This window comes from Arachis ipaensis, chromosome B07 (genome assembly GCF_000816755.2).
Source record: "Arachis ipaensis cultivar K30076 chromosome B07, Araip1.1, whole genome shotgun sequence".
NCBI lineage: Eukaryota > Viridiplantae > Streptophyta > Magnoliopsida > Fabales > Fabaceae > Arachis > Arachis ipaensis.
Window position 1 is genome coordinate 113,470,649 of NC_029791.2, and position 6,123 is coordinate 113,476,771.

At 36.8% G+C, this 6,123-nt stretch overlaps 1 pseudogene; it reads left to right on the forward strand.

The window, feature by feature from the left end:
• LOC107607684 lies at window positions 500-4,600 on the forward strand (annotated as a pseudogene).

The window sequence follows — 6,123 nt, forward strand, 5'->3', positions numbered from 1 at the left end:
AAGCCATATTGAAGAGAAGTAATTTGTAGAAATTGGAAAGCATAAGCTGATCTGAATGATCACACAAGTTAATTTAGGCATCAACTGGTCAATACTGTTTTCACACTTGTCTATTGACTGAAAAATTTTAATCCAATATAATAATAACAATAAAGCTGAAATTGAAATAAATCTTATGTTTGAGGGCCCACTAAACACACTACTTGCTCTTACTCTCTTCTATCTGAAAGGCCATACAAGTGAAGAGATTATGATGACCTTTTCAACACAAATTTCCCTCCAAAAGTTTCCTTCCTTTCTTTCACAATTCACACACTCGAAAGAGGGTTCCCACTTCTGAAGAAGCTTCTAGAATCTTCTGATGGCTTCATCCTCGCACGGCGACCAAATGAGGATCGTGGCGACCCAGTTCTGTTCTGATGATCAGACTCTCATTGCTGTAATTCAATTCATTCACTTTCTTATATATATATATATTGGAGTGTGAAATTTTGATAATATGGTAAGTGCAAAATAGTAACCATTCACTTCAGGTGAAGGAGTTGTAAGATGCTGTTTTGGAGTTAGCTGATCTCTCTGAGGATAGTGTGCATCTTTCATCAGCAGTTCAAGCTATTGCAAACAGATACCAGCCAAAAGAAGAGGTTGTGAGTTCTGGATTCCATGCTTAGAACCTTTTTTTGGGTACTAAGTATGAGCTATTATCTGTTACTATCATCTAACCCTACCATTGTCTCTGAATTCTAACTTGCTTAAAAATACAGGTGAATAATTTTCGTAAGTTACTTGAGGATGAAGTGTCAAAATTGAAGGGCCAGTCTACTACTTCAGATCCTAATAGTAATCCTTTGGTTCGCCAATTTAAGGAAGCTGTATGGGTATTGTCTTCTGACTTGTAACTTTTGAAGATCGCCTCTGGCGGCATGTTTTGGTTTACTTTAGATGGAAATGTTTGTCTTTATATCAGAGGTCAATGCACCTCCCTATTTTCTTAGTTTGGAAATAGTTAACTATTATTTCTCTCAAGATATTTTATTCATAAGATGAGTAATGGTAATTAAGTTCGAAGATTTGGGAAACCCTACCACTAATTTTATGTGTTTTCTTTACTGTTTAATGATTTTAACTTCTGGCCAAGGTGGATAGGTGACTTGTGTCTGTCTGGTAAGAACAGTTTCCTGCAATGATATGAGCTCTCATCCTTGTCTTACAAGAGTTTGACACCTGTGAATAGAAGGATACCTTCCCGCCATTGGATAAATATTAGTGTCAACATTCTTTTGATTATATAATCTCATACTTGTCCACATTCTAACCTGCATTATGCTTTGTAATATTCTGTTTCCATGGTCTTTTTTGTTAGAAATTTTTTTTATTTAATAAATGCTATAGCATTTTACTATGACATACCTACACTTATTTGAGTTTTTCTTCTTGCTTCCTAATAATCTAATGTGCTTGCTATTTATCTTTTGTCTTCAGAAAGTTCATCATGAAGGGCAGCCAATGCCAGGAGAAGAGCAGGAGGGGACATTGTAATGACAAGTACCCAATCCAGTATTTTGAATATGACTTGCCCATTGACTGGAAAACCTGTTACTGAGCTTGAAGAACCAGTTCGCAGGTACCACATATACCCCTTTGATATAATGCCGCGTTGGTTTCCAATTTTTTATCTTTTTCTGTTAGTATTTGAAGTTACATATTTTAATTGAATAAACTATGATTGATGATTCCTCCTCAATGTTTATTTCATGACATATATGTAAATTTGGTCAATTTGCAATCAATGCATGTTTAGTTTTCTCACTTGCTAGACAGATGAGTAAATGTAAAAATTGGCAGGGTATTGAGTTAGAAAATTGTTTTGAAACAAGACAAGTGCAACATTCACTAATTCTTAGTTGGAACTGTGTGATCTGTATTTGGTTGAAACTGTTGTTTCAAATGAAAAAAAAAATGCTCGTCAAAATGGTCATTAACGGATATTGAGCATGTTAAGCCAGTTTCTGGTGGAGTGTGGGATTGGCTTAGATTCTACCCTGCTGAATTATCTAGGACATGGGATACAGCCTGCCCATTTGTTTTATTATCCTTCACCTCTCCTATTTTAGATTGGGCTGGCTTTCAGTCAAAGGCTAAAACCTTTATATGAAACTCCAAATGAGAAAGACATGCCTATATATGTTCCTGTATCCATTGGCCTGTTTTTTTCTCACTTGTGCTCCCATTTGCTTGGTAAAATTGTGGTAGAAATGTTCTGCCTTATCCTGCTCAAAAATCCTGCTTATAGGATTTCAAACCATGATCTCCGGGGCATAAGGGAAAAGCTTTGTTGATGAGCTGTAGACCTGCAGTTACAATCTTTAGTGATTTTTGTAAGAACAACAATTTGTCCCTTAATACTGATTCATATTTTAGTAAAATACAGTCTTCCCCTATATCAGCAACTGTGCAACTTTTTATACTGACACCTGATTTTACTAGCTAGGTTAATAGGTCGGGTAGAGTGGTGACCTTGGCCATTCACATTTTAAGTTGTAGATGCACCTTTCGTTTTCCCCCATAGTTTCTATTTAGTCTGTGCTTTCAGTTATCCACAAAGGTGGATGCCAAATCTCTTATACTTAGGAAGTTCGTCACAGCTCCTGGATTTTGGAGAACATATCATAGTAAATTCAGAATTTAGCAGGCCAAGGTTTTCTCGTTGTATTTGATGGTGAATTTAGTGTTACTAAATTCCTGAGATAGCTGATTAACTATATTTTGGATGCACTTTGAGTAAGCACCGAGGTAAGCCAAAGATACAACATCTAGATACAACAAACAATTGGAAAGTGACTCGAAGAAAAGATTAACTAAAATTTTGAATGTTTGCACTAAAAAGTAATCGTGTTTAGTGTTCACTCTTTAGGATGAGTTTTGCTTTCTATCAAGATGGGATAAAAGATTACGAAAAATCTCTCTGATTACACCAACAAGGGTGAGTTTGGCATGTGAATTGAAACGTGGGAGAAAATTTCAACTAACAGTGAAATGCATGCTTTCTAGCATGTAGAAGAGCTTGTTAATAGGTTTCGTTATTATGCATGTTACTCATTTCTATTTCATTGTTGCAGTGTGGAATGCAAGCATATTTATGAAAAGAGAATAATAATGCAACATATAAAGTCATCCAATCGATGTCCAATATCAGGTGGATCATTGACGTCTGATAAGCTTCACATTCCTTCTGCATCGTTGCGTTGCTCTTTGACTAGATCTTTCATCTTTGTGTGTTAGGTTGCCCAAAGAAATTGCGCGCAGATAGGGTGGTGCAGGATGCCTTGTTACTGATTGAGATTGAGGAATTGCGCAAAATGAACAAAAAGAAACTGAAGTGGAAGACTTTACTCTCCTTAATGAAGACGATTGATGATTGATTGAGTAAAGCAAGAGTAGGGACTATAGCAAAGCTGAGTCACAATCTAAAAAAGTTCACCCAGTAAAATGTCTGTGGTATTATTGTATCCGGTGGTAATACTGGAAAACAAGATGCTTAGGGTCACGGCCAAGACTCTAAAAAGCTGTGTTCAAGAATAAAAAAGAATTGAACTAAGAGAGTCAATAATATCATCTGGATTCTAAGTTCCTAAAGATGCCAACCATTCTGAGTTTCAATGGATAGTGAGATGCCAAAACTATTCAGAAACAAAAAGCTACTAAGTTTCGCTCTTCTAAATTATAAATAAGCTTTCATTGGAAACTTAGAAATTTATTGTATCTTAATTTTCTTTTTTATCCTACTGTGTTTTTGGTTGCTTGGGGACAAGTAACAGTTTAAGTTTGGTGTTGTGATAAGCGGATATTTTATACGCTTTTTGACATCATTTTCATATAGTTTTTAGCATATTTTATTTAGTTTTTATTAAGTTTTTATAGGTTTTAGTGTTAAATTCACATTTTTGGATTCTACTGAGTTTGTGTTTTTGTAAAATTTCAGGTAATTTCTGACTGAAATTGAGGAGATGGAGCAGAAGTCTGATTCAGAAATAGAGAAAGCATCGTAGATGTTGTCCGGATTTGACCTCCTTGCATTCAGAAGAGCTTTTATAGAGCTACAGAAGTCTAAATAGAGTGCTCTCAACGGCTCTGGAAAGCTGACTTCTAGAACTTTCCAGCAATATATAATAGTCTATACTTTGCTTCGAATTAGAAGGCCCAAAACTGGCGTCCAACGCCAGCTACCTGCCCCTTCCAGGCGTCCAGCGCCCACAGAGCAGAGACAAGCGTCTAAACGCCCAGAGATGACCCCCTAGCCAGCGTTCAATGCCCTAGGAGCCTCATAGCACATGGATCTCATCAAAACTCAGCCCAAACACTCACCAAGTGGACCTCAGAAGTGGATTTTAGCACTAAAAAGACTGTTTTACCTTTATTAGTCATTGTTTAGTATTTAAGGGGATTTTAGTCATGTTATTCGAATACTTTTACATCACTTTTACCATCATACACGTTTTACTTTGTGTTTCACATCAGTATGAGTTTCTAAACCTCTTAGATTGAAGGGAGGAGCCCTGTTGGGTCCTATGAATTAATAAAAGTATTACTGTTTCTTCTTCGATTCGTGTTTGATTTATTTCTAAGATGTATACTCGATCTTTAACATGGTGAATAGGATAATCAGTGACAATCAACTCTATTCATCATACTAAGACGAACGTGCCTCATAAACACTTGTGTCTACTTGGGTTCGTGTGAATACGTGGTCGGAAAGCACGAACCAACAGCTATGTTTATACATCTCTCAGAAGGCTAATCCATGACTTCGTTGGGAACTTCTCGAGACACCAGTTCAGCCGATTTTCGGGGAGATTAGGGTTTCCGTGGTATAGGCTACAATTCATAGAAGCAGCATTCTCTGATCTGGAAGATTCGACCTTGTTTGTGGCGTTTTGAGTATGATCGCCAAGAGAATGAACTACTAGCGCTTCACCCTCCGTCAGATTGAATGATCACGGGCAATGGCGTTTGATTTGGAGTAGAGGAGATCAATGGCCACGGGTAATGGTTTTGATCACATACAGCCTGTCATAGAAGACATCATTCACAAGCAAAGAAGATAGTAGTTTCAGAGTTAATTTAGAAAGGTAAAGCAATTCCAACTCTCAACTATATCCTTAAAGTATCAGCACCTTATTATAATAATCCAAATACAAACTCCATATATGACATAAAATCAACAACCTTTTGATCTGCATCACTAAGACCTGCAAGATAACCCTAACTTGCTTTAAACCACAATCCTCGTTGGATCGACCTTGACTCGCTCAGGTATTACTTGGACGACCCAGTGCACTTGCTGGTATAACAGTACGAAGGTGTGGGGATTCGTGCTACCACAGAACTGCCACAAGAAAGTGCAGACGAAACTGCTACAAGGAAACACAGACAGAACTGCCACAAGGAAACACAGACAAAACGCAAACGAAACTGTCACGAGGGAACGTAGATGGAACTGCCATGAAGGAACGTAGATGAAACTGCTACGAGAAAAGCAAAAACTATATGATTTTTTCCATTAGAATAGGTAAGCAGCGGATAACCATGGTGTTTGATTCATTCAACTCAGAAAGACACTAGACGGACAGGATAGGCTAGTCGGTGAGGTGAAAAAGTATCAAAGAAGTGACAAAAGATAAGGAAAAATGGCATAGAGAAAAAGTGTGAAAAAAATACGATGATTTCACTAGAAGAAAAATAATCTATCCTCTTCAAGGAGCATACCATGGCTCTGATACCATGTTAGAAACAAGAAAGTAATCTGAAGAAAGTGTTTTATGTATTATTCAAGTTGTGTAGAATGATACAATATAAAAGGGTATTTATAGGTACTAAAAGAATCGAAATAATAAAGACGTAATACCTATAATAAATATCCAGATATGCTAAATAATTCTAATGAATGCTAATTGATCCTAATAGATTCTAACATCCCCCGAAACTTATTTAAAACAACGAAATAAAGAAAGAAAGAAAATTGTATAAACTGAAGGAACGGGTGCAGATGAAACTGTCGGAAGGAAGCGCAAATGAAATTTCTGAAAGGAAGAGCAGATACAACTGGGACAAAAAAGTGCAAAC